The sequence below is a fragment of the Hylaeus anthracinus genome, unplaced genomic scaffold, assembly GCF_026225885.1.
Source record: "Hylaeus anthracinus isolate JK02 unplaced genomic scaffold, UHH_iyHylAnth1.0_haploid 3, whole genome shotgun sequence".
Taxonomy (NCBI): Eukaryota; Metazoa; Arthropoda; class Insecta; order Hymenoptera; family Colletidae; genus Hylaeus; species Hylaeus anthracinus.
The window spans coordinates 3722841-3734849 of record NW_026535284.1 but is presented as its reverse complement, the minus strand read 5'-3'; positions in this window follow the sequence as shown (position 1 = coordinate 3734849).

Below are 12009 nucleotides of genomic sequence, written 5' to 3'. Positions count from 1 at the left end.
GAAGAAATGAGGCACTGAATAACTAGGATAGAAACACTAAACAATATTTACTATTAAGACTGAAACTACGTACGAATGTAAGAAGATGGATTATCCACTCATTCGTATCAAAGGCACACACGGTATTTGTTGCACGGTCTCTTAACAATGTTCAAAAAATGTCAACTCTTTTCAAAATAAAAAGGAGTGGCTAGACCCTTGATGGTTAGTTCTATCTCTAAAACTCGATTTTCTTTTGTTTTATAGGAACTTATAGTGCAACCTTTGAAGAGTAAATTGTGCAAAATTTCAAGTACATATTCATGGAATTGTCGAAATTGTAGGACTGTAGGTTTGCAACTCAGGAATCTCAGGAAGAATAAGAAACTTAGAAGAAAAAAAAATTAATAAATAAATGATTAAACAATTAACCAGGTATTATACTAATTCATTTTTATGGATGCATTATTTACAAATGACTTTCGAATTGAATTTTCGTAAATTTTATCATGCACCAAAGCGATGTCAAACTGGTTCAATGTTTATTTTTGTTCAAATAATTTATGCTGAAACGACAATTATGTAAGCTTTTTCATTGTTTTATCATCACACTAATTATTTTGCCCAAAGCTAGTAGAATTCTTTAGAAGTTAATATCTTGTTATTATTTTTATTATTATTTTTAAGTTTCTTCTTTTCATTGCTTTAGTGAAAAAATATTAGACAATATTCAAATCTATCTCTTGAAATTTGTTATGAAGGATTTTCCACCATTCTTTGTATTCTAAGAATTGCAGTGCGCTAATACATTTCTTTGGTACAGTAGATTTTTACATGTGCACTACCTAATGGGCCGCATCATCTCTTCCAAGGTCTTTTGAACTCTCGATCCGCTTTTGCAAGTGTCAATTAACTTCTGCGTTAAAGAAGGAAAAAGGAATTGCAAGATCGACCGCGTCCGCCGGAAGTGTCCCCTCTTGGTTCCCACAGAGAGGAATGCTTTGAAAGTCAGAGCTTGTCGACGCTCTTTAAGCGCTAAAAAGGGATCGGTACTCGTCAACGATGATGGTGAGCTGAGTTAGGTTATTCATTACTTTGCGATTACTTTTATAATTGATTTCGAAAAGTAGTCATAGTTTCAAACATTAATTAGCAATCATAAGTTAGTTATTTGTAGTCTTTCAAGAAAAAGTTACTTTAACTTTTATTACAACCAGCAATATAATTAAAGCCTGGGAACTTTTATATACCATTACATGGAATACTATCTTAAATATCATATAATAATAATAATTGCGTATTCAAAATAATAATGTATGGCTGGAAATAATAATGTATGGCTGGAAATGATAGGTATTTATCCTAGTTAAATGATATTATGTTGCAACTCCTTTGGCGAAAATTACGAAATAGATCTTTATTCGTGCGATAAACGACGAATAAAAATATACAGTGACATATTCCCGACGCTTATTCGATCGAGCAGTTGTTTAGATAAGCTTTCATTTCTTCCACATGTTTAGTTTTTACTCATAATACAAATTGGAATTTTAATTGAACAAATAATACATTAAAATAATTCATTAAAGCTTTTATTTATATTTGATTCGTTACTCGTAATTTTTTCTAGATAAGAGGTTAGCCCGTCTCTGATACAAGAACCGTGGCCGTTGGAACGAATCAGGTGAAAAGGGCCGAAGCCACGGAGGGTAAGCGGTGGGGAACACGTAGAGGGCAAGGGTGGAATTGAATTCACTGTCAGGAACGGGGTAGTACGTCGCCATTATTAATTTACGGGGATCAAAGGCGGTGTCACGCGAAGCTAATTAGTCCCGTGCGACGTGACGGCAAGCGTGGCTTCGCACTGGGAGGTATCGAATGGTCGAATGTATTCAGCGAAAAAGTCGGCGAAAATCTAATTACGATCTGGACTCTGCTCGCATACGTGCTTTAATCATTTTCGAGTACTCATTCAGGAATGAACGAACATTCTTCACGGTGAGTCGAGAATCGAACGTTTCAACAATTTGGAATCTATTAGACAAGTCGCACAGGGTGCTTTTCAAGTCCGTGATAAGATAGCTATAATTCTTCTTTAGATATAAATTTCGAGTATCAAATAATAGGTAAATAGCTATTTATCTATTATTTGTTAAATCGTGAGAAACTGTGCACATACAGTGGTCAACGAAAGTATTTGAACGCTAATATGTATTGAATTAAAGGAATTGAAACAGTGTGGTGTCTATAGCAAGGGAGAACTCTCAAAATTGTTTTTCTAAAATTAGAAAATAATTCACCAATGCATACAACATTTACGGAATATTTACTTTTCTCCATAACGTTTATAGCATAACCTACCGATAATTTATATACTTTTCAATCATTTTCAAGCACTGATTTGCGTTTTCAAAATTGACGCATTTTACAGTAAAAAGACAGTTGCGACTTTCAATTACTCGGTAATGTTTATCATACGTATATCTATATCTGCTATTACTGCCACGTTATAACATATACAGTAACTACTGTTAAATACTTAATGCTTTTAATAGTTACAAAACAGAGTGTAAACATGTATTAAATCGCGAGTAATGGTATCTTTATTGATATGGAATTTTTTGAAGGAACACCAGAGGAAATCTTCCGTAAACATTATGCGACAGAGGGTTGATCGGAAAATGGAATAAATATTGTTCCTCAACTTACATGGATGGAAGTGTGTACTTAATATCCTTGGTATTACGTCCAAGTTCACGAAAATAAAAATATTTGTCGTTCGACCCTCCACGGAAAATATTTGCTGACTCCTAATCCAGAGAGCGCAGTGGCAGAGAGGTCAACGCGACCAAACGAGTAATGGACCGATCAGGGTGACTGAGAGCGAAACAATCTGGAATTTGTTCTCCCGGTAAGCCGCCAGTCTTTCTTGTTTTTCAACTCGCTGGCTTTGGCGGACGTACCGGAAATTACACCGTGGCGCCCCTCGATTTCTCCCATCTCCGGAGGAGATGTAGCGAGTCACGGTGTGTGTTCGCCTTCAGGTGGCCGGGATAAACCACGATGCACAATCTAAGAGAACGATAACGAGGCGATCGACGTGTTTCCCAGACGAAAATCGTTGCCTCGAGTTTTCTCTAGTTTTCATCCCACTCCTTCGCTGTCTTTGAACGGAGGACGTGATTTTCGCTCACAGAGTAAATTTGAACCCGGCGCGATTCCAATAATAATCCATTTTCATTTTCAGTTCCATCGTTTGTACGCCGTGGATCGATCGATCGATCGATAGACAAACTCAGCTAACAATTGTCTAGTGAATGGACATTCGGTGTAATACGTCTAAAGGCTGTGATCACGAGCTATGTGTAGATGTCAATTCTTTACATATATCCTACAATTGTGATCATTGACTGAGGTTAAGTCTCTTTTTAAAGTAAATTTATGTTAAGATTAAAAATATTTAGTTTCTGTTTGTTGTTTATTAGTTAAATACACACCTCTGAATTATCTTAGAGTAGTTGTTTTAAAGTAAAATATCATTCGTTAGAGTTAATTTGACCGAGTGAAAAACGTAACGAAAAAAACAAAAAACGACACCGAAAGGATTAGAGCCCGTGATCAACCATACTGCATGGGTAGGGATAACGCACTATTTCCACCCGTAGAAGTTTAGCACCACTAAATACCCCTGTGCACCAAGTTTCACTAAAATCGAATCACTTTTCCCATTTTGGTCCGCCACATTGGATCCGCCATTTTAAATTATCAAATTTCGAGTCCAGATTTAGAATCAGCGCCCCCAAAACCCCCTGCATACCAAGTTTCATCTAAATCAAATGTTTTCGCATTCAGTGTCGCCACATTGGATCCGCCATTTTGAATTTTTAAATTTTGAGTCCAGATTTAGAATAAGCATCTCCAGAAACTTCTGTATACCAAGTTTCATCCAAATCGAATCAGTTTTCACATTCAGTGTCGCCATATTGGATCCGCCATTTTGAATATCTAAAGTTTGAGTTCACATTTGGAATCAGCGACCTGAAAACCCCCTGTACACCAATTTCATCTAAATTCAGTCATTTTTCGCATTTTGTGGTGTTATGTTGTATCCGCCATTTTGAATTTTTAAATTCTGAGTTCATATTTGGAATCAGAAACCCCGAAGACTCCTGTATACCAAATTTCATCCAATTCGAATCAATTTTCGTATTTTGGTCCGCCATATTGGGTTCGCCATGTTGAATATCTAAATTTTGAGTTCACATTTGGAGTCAGCGACCTCAAAAACCCATGTATACCAAATTTCATCAAAATCGATTGTCAGGAAAAATTGATATAAATATTTTTCTTTCAAAGAACATTGAGGGATTCTCCAACCAGGAAATACTACAATGCTTACTAGTATTTCTCGGAATTCAAACGGCCTTGCAAGGACGCTATGTGTATATCAGGGTGTCCCAAAAATGTTGTAACACATTAAAAGGGGTGGTTCGGGAGGTGATTTGAAACAACTTTTTCCTTAGCGAAAATGTTGTCCGAGGCTTCGTTAAGGAGATATTAACGAAAAACACTGACCAATCAGAGCGCGCGTATACCGTTGGAGCGGCCGTGGTAGCGAAGGCTACAAGCTAAGCGGCCGCATCCAATGTTTTTCGATGCACGTCGAGTCCCTTGTTCGTGTACAAGCGCGGCCGCTTAGCACATAGCCTTCGCTACCGCGGCCGCTCCAACGGTATCCGCGCGCTCTGATTGGTCAGTGTTTTTCGTTAATATCTCCTCAACGAAGCCTCGGACGACATTTTCGCTAAGGAAAAAGTTGTTTCAAATCACCTCCCTAACCACCCCTTTTAATGTGTTACAACATTTTTGGGACACCCTGTATATGTCGGTTACAGCGCCTGTCAGTCATTTAAAATTGTCTATAAAATAAGAAACTTTGAGGTGTTATAGCTCAGCGTACAATCGTCCGATTTGATTATACCAAAATTCAATTTGAAGGGCACAATTTCTACTACCTAATACATAGTTATTATAATTGTCAGACACTTTTAAACATTTTTTTTTTTTTATAATAATGTATTTGACTTTGAAGTGCCTAACTCGGCGTAGAATCGTCTGATTCGATTCTAACAAAATTCAAATTAAAGGGTGGAATCTCTATCTAATAGGCAGTTACTATCATTGTTAGATACCCTTAAACAATTGTTTTATTTATTGCTGTACTGACTAGAAATATAAGTTTCGTGTAATAGTTGATGTGGTGGTAGTTAACTTGCGGCTCCAGGCATGTAAATATTAGTATCAAGGGCACCATAGATGCTATAATGAAAATGTTAAAACTAGATACATAAATTACACAATAATAATATAATGTTTACCAAAATCCAATCGATCGAAGCAAAATTAATCAGGCTCATGTTTTCCATGTGTTACATTTCATAATAAGTTTCTACGACTGCTATCATTAAATACCAAGAAATCTTTATTCTTGACGTTCCATTATAGTGATTAGTTTTTTTGGAATACATTGTTACTGTTCATTATTGTATTAGTTATTATTAGAGGTTTATCGTTATATACCTTGTTATACGCAAAATATCAAGAAAGAGAATTGGACACGGCTAACTCTCTTTCTCCTACATAATAGCGGTACAGGGTGTCCGTCTCGAGTTATGGATGAAATAAAGAACTTTACTCTTTAAGCGTCTCAAGAGAACGATAGCCTCGAAGTATCGGCAGTCGTTTATCATCAACCACTTGACAGAATTCAGGCGAAGGCAATGTCGGCCAGTTGCGAGTAAAGTTGAAGTTCACGGTGGCTTTCCCCCTAATAAATCAATATTGACAGGGACGTTATGCCTTTTTGTTGTTTTCACAATGTTTTCCTTCTAAGCCACATGTATCCTTCCATCAGTACCGCACTTTTCTCTTATTCCTTATTCTTGTCACACTTCAACACATTCCGTGTCGCGTAGGGCGTATACGTTAAAGTAAGTAATTAATGTCAAAGAAGAGTAATAAAAAATGATCAAATTTAAGGTAACTCTGACACCTAAATTATTGATACGACATTATTCGTTAGGTCTCGAGAAATATAAAGTAACAATAACGCATCGTCAATACGGCGGAAAAGTTATTAAAACGTGGCAACGAATTGGTTAAACAATCGTGACTTCGAAATTATTGTTTCTTCGCAATTTTAAACTTCGTGAGGTATATATCAGAAATCCGAATGGAAAGTAAGCAATTATTGGTTCGACACTAAACGTGTCAACAGCATTCGACAAATGAACTGAAAACACAATCTGCGGCAAGCGCAGAATGTTTTCGACCGAAGGTATAATCGATGTAACTCCGTTCCATACTTCTTTCGAAATTGAATTTCTTCTCTTGCTCGTTTTTTCTGTCGATTCGTCGCTAGAAGGGACATAATTCTTGGCAAACGAGCCTTACAAAACCATCGCGCGAGCACAGGAAAGGACAGGAGGAGTTGCATTAATATTCGTAATTGCAATATCCGACGAAAACTGCACCGGCAGCGACAGTCGATAATAAATTACCATCGAACGAGAGTGAGATTACAGATAGACGCTCGGTTTTTGCAGATCCTTCCAGTGAATAATTAATTTTCACCGACTGGAGGAACGGGGAAGCTCCGCATAGGAGTCTAAGGACATCCGACCGAGGCTCGTCCTTGCTGATGCAAAAGGGAACCTTACTAATTCCAGTTGGCCCAACTTTTCGCGTCGTTCCGCATATAATTTGCGACTTCATTACTTTCCCCTCTAACTTCGTGGAATTCGCATTGTACCGCGGATGGGTTGAGTTAAATGAGCGGAAAAAACTCGGGAAATCGTCTCGACGCGATCTCAAATCCATCGGAAGGATCGCATTTCCTGTGAGATTTATAACAGCGATCGATCAAATTCTTCGCTGGATACAAATTTTGAATAACAAATAAAACGTAACCAACTGTGCATCCGTTATTCGTTAAATAAAAATTCTATTATGAAGTGAAAAATAAAAGACAGTACCATTACAAATATTACAGTATGAACAACAAGTGAAAGGAACTTTCAACAGATTTTCTACAATAAAGTTTAGCAACTGTAACAGAAATTATGGGTTAGTTTATACAAAATGACTTAAATTTTAATAGAAACTCAAGGAAGACGAAGTGTCATTGATCCGATGTCATGCAATCGGTAAAAAATCTCACATAAAAAGGAAGAATCTTCCTTGTTATAAATATGACTTCTTTATTCGTCCTTTTTTGATATTTATAAATGTTTCATGAATAAAAATTGGTATTAGCAAAGAAGAAATATATAATTCATCCAATAAAAAAGTATTTAAAAATAAATGTTAAAAAATGAGCGCAGAAACTGATAAAATTTCTTATTTTCTGTTCTAATGGTTTCTCGTTCAATGGCTTCGTTTAGCGTTGAAACTTATTGGAATGTATTCTTAGCGTCAAGCGAGGTTCCATTGCATTCCACCGTGATTTAATAAAAACCTGAGTCTCAGGTTTGTAAAAATGGCTGCCCGATAGAATCGAATTACGGGGCAAAATGACGTTGAAATATTGTTGGATATCGCTGAGTATTTCGATGATGTAATACCAGATTGATTAGAATGAGACATCCGGTATGCAAAACCATCTGAAAATAGACGCGACCATAAATTCAAGTGTCAAAATATTTTATATCCCGATACTTTCTGGGCTTCAAAGATACATCGACTGTCTCGTAGAGAATTTAAAAAATGGCGCTTTCACCGTAATTGCTGGTGAACTGTTCCATCCGGGAATGGAACATGACTCATCTCCAGCACTATACTTCCTGATTAGAAACGACGCTAGAAGCTCTGGAAAAATTTATTTCAACGCGGAACAACAGGGGAGCTTTTCGACTTGGAGCGCCACGGTACATCGCAGTGTTTTGAAGAAACCGTCTGATCGCGGAAAACCATATTTCATCTGGAAAGTGTATAGACCATCAAGAACAAACCTGATCATTACAGATTACGGTTTCCTTTAACCCTTGCACTTTTGCCTTAGGCTGTATAGAAAAGGAAGGTAGCCACTTACAAGAATGTAATCTTTCCGCTATTTCGCCGTATTTATTTTGAGGTATCTAGAGGCACTGGTTTTACATTAGGCATGCTCGGTTAGTTGAGATTCATTAGCGTTTGTACATAAAGAAGGCAACTATAGTTTTTACGAAAATAAATTTTTTCATGATTGATATTGTAAACAGTACAAAAGTGAGTCACCTAATATTTATCCTTTCAAATATCTTCGTTACTTTTAACACATTGACTGCCGTGGGTGTCACCGGTGACCGACGACGCGACCAATAGTAATAATACATAATTAGAGTAAATATCGATACTAATAAATTTCTAAATAGGACCACTGTTATCATAATAGTTTGAAGAAATGAATGCCATACAAAACATGAAAATATAATTTTATTAATACAAGGAAAGTATACATATTATTTTTGTCATACTGTGATGAGTTACATTGAAACACAGTAGGCAAAGAAAAGGCGAATGAAAACAGTCGGCACACTATGTCGCCACTTTTTTAGTGCAATTCTTTGCTCTCATTCTCCCCAGTTGTTTTGAATTTTTTTCGTAACACAATTTGCAATTACATTGTTCAATGTGTATATATTAAGTATAATAACCAATAAATTGATTAACTTTCATCGTTTGTTCGAAAAAGATTCTTGAAGAATGCGTCTAGTTTCAAACCGTTACTGTAATGAGCCCCCTTGATTACCTTGGTATAGTTTTATTTATCTTTGTGTCCTTTGTTATACGCAAAACAATTCCCGGGGCTATCCCCGGGGTATATTGGTAGTAGACTCCAAAGAGTTTTTTTCTTAGACATCAAAAAGAGAGAAACAAAAAATGATGAAAATAATAGGTTCTTCGCGTTCGGATATCCGTTTCAAAACACTGCAGGGCGTATCGATTCGAAAAGCAAGAGGTACCGCGTCGCCAGACTTGGCAGCAATTCTTGCCAGTGCCGAGGCAGCGGAAAATATTTTTTCCACCCTGTGATAGGTTACAGAGCACAGAACCGTTTCATTACGTTTCATTGTGCTTTCGCGCGACGGTCGTAGTTTCGTTTCCAGGCGCAACCTTTCGCCCCGAAATTTCGCACTAATTGCAGACAAATTAATGTCACCGGATGAGCACGCTCCGCGGTGTTGATTGGTGCGTTCACAGCGTATCCGGTCCCAGCAACGCGGCAACCCGTGATAGCGTCCATGAAAACTGTATGCCCAACCCGCGTGTGCACTCTCCTGGGTAATGTGTCAATTTGGCCAGAGACTTTTCCCCGATTTTTAACGTAGACAGTCAGGGGTCCCATTTTTTTTTCAAATCATACAGAGCGAGTCGTGAATCGACCGTCACGATGTTTTAGCTGAATCTGATAGTCTGAAGGAACAATTTGTTAAATGAAATTAAAGGTTTTCCAAAAAAGATTATAGGCGCATGATTGCAGTTAAACCGTGGAGTTAAATGTCCACCGACAGGTGTATTTTGCTACTAACGAACGAAACTCTAAAGCTCCATTAGGAAAATCCTTTTTCAGAAATTAAGTATTAATCCTTTTTCAGAAATTATAAGTTTTGTTTGTTCGTTTGTTTGTCTACAGGGGGTAATTTCCGGAACTACCGAACCGATTTTAAATATTTTTTCAATAATAGGAAGCTACACTATTCATGAGTATCGAAGGCTATGCTTCATTCTGATAAAAATACATTGTCAGTTTTAAATCTCGAAATATGAAAATCAAGTCGGAAAGATAAGCGTTGCTTAGCTACTTTTTTACTCTTTTTTTTTTAAGAGGAAGTTAGAAGGAATCAAAGTTCCTTCGATTTTCTAGTCTGACTCCGCCAAATAATTATTTGAATTTCCTCCTTTTGACGAGGAAAGTGAAGCTAAAGTGCAAACGGACTTATTGGGTCAGTCCCGTTTCCTCTTTGCTAGTCTAATTAAAGAGGAAGACGATCGACACATCTTTAAAGTGTATATGTTTAATGTATTTCGAAGTTTCAGATTCTTATACCAATGTTTTTCGTGAAAGAAATGTTTCTTAATATATAAATTAGTATTTAATAATATTTAATTCCTTATATGGAATTCTACAGCATTATTTTGTCCTATAGTATTCAAAATCCTTATTATGTTGTTTTCAGGTAAAATTACCTCGTGCCGAGCAAAACATGTAAAAATATTCGTTATCCTTTATTGAGTTTAATAGAAGGAATATCAAACAATGAGTACGAGTGAGCAGAAACCAAGATTCATACATTCTTTGTATGAAAGTACAATGTATTTAATTTCTAATTTAGTTTATATGTATCTACATTTCGCACGTGTTTATATTGAAGAAAAATTAATATGGAAAAAGTTATATTTACAGCATTAATTCCATTTAAAGTACACAAGTAATCTGTTATTTAACGCACTTCTGGTTTCGAGTAAACATTAATTTTACGGTCATCTAAATTTAACCGACACCTCTTTTCCACAATTAGTCCACTAAATCGAGGTATTACTGTAGTACGTAGTAATGAATACGAAACAGTTCTCAAACGCTTCTAGGTACCCAATTAATGCCAACAAGTCGCACGGTGTGTGCCCGCAAAATCGTTTTACTTTTTTGCCGCCTAGGTAATTTCACAGCGAGAAAGGTGAAATTTACAGCCAGAGAGGTAAAAAGCCCCGATCCCTAATAAGTGGAATTAGAGCTAGCGAGCTGCAGGCGGCCTCCGCGCGTGAATCGAATTAGGCGGGTTTAGAGGGTCGTGGGATTACCCGTTTCTTCTTCATGTATTTTTTTACTTTTCCACCTGTTTTGTATAGAACGGAGAGATGACACGTGTTATCAACTGAAACATTTTTTAATGTTATGAATCCAGGTGTCCTGAGTTCAGAAATTTAAATAGTCGATTTGCGAATCGTGAATCTATAATTGTGTGTATGTTCACCGTAAATTATTACGGAAAAGATTCCACAACAGCGACGCCATCTTTTTTCGACGCAACCGCCATAGATACGGGGACGACATTTAAATTTGAAAGTGGAGCACGTTATGGGACACGGGATGAATACCGAGTGCCCAACGAGACAAATTGATTTGATTCGAAAGGAAGAACAGACGGGGAAACCGAGATCGCATCTATGCGTTCGAGAATTCATTGTCGGAGGATATATCGCAAAATTTTTCATTTTCGACAAATCCTGTCTATTTCTCTTTCTGTAAACAATGGCGTAGCCCTCTTTCTTTGTTTGCGAGCGTGCCGTTGGGATTTTCATATCGGTTTGTATTAAATTCTCCTTGGTCCGTGCGGAAAGGAAATTGCGAATCTTAAGTCGGGACGGTCTTCAGAGGTTTAAGGGTCAGCGTGACGTCACAGAAAGGACCGGGGCAAGACTCTGGACGGCGCACGATGAATAAATTACGAGGACAGTGACACGGAACCGGCGAGATGAGTAGCTATGATAGCGCTCTGCTCTATTTTTGAGCAAAGCTGGCCCAACTTTTGGCTGATCCACTTCTTTTTTTGTCAGCCTTGCTATTATTTATTTATTTTTATTCAATTTAAACGCCTTTTTAGCACATGCTGTTAACTACCTAAATAATGGAGAATAAAAATGAAGTAAATACGTATTAACGCTTTAATTCTCGGCCTACTTACAAAATAATGTAAAATTCAGAAGTGGATTTTCTGCACACGTTCATGCACACGTTCTATGCTGTGTATATGTACATGTCATATCACTGAATTCATCGTTTAATTCTGGTTCTATATATATGTTAAACAATATATCTACATATAAAGTAGAAGTGGTAAGGTCTAGTTGAAGTTGTATTATAAAAACTTACTTGATCCTTAATTATTTCATGTTAATTGTGATGAACGCATTTTACTTAAAAATCTACTTTTTCATACACTTATCATTCGATAACCATTAAATTCAATGATAATAAAGGAATTGACGAAG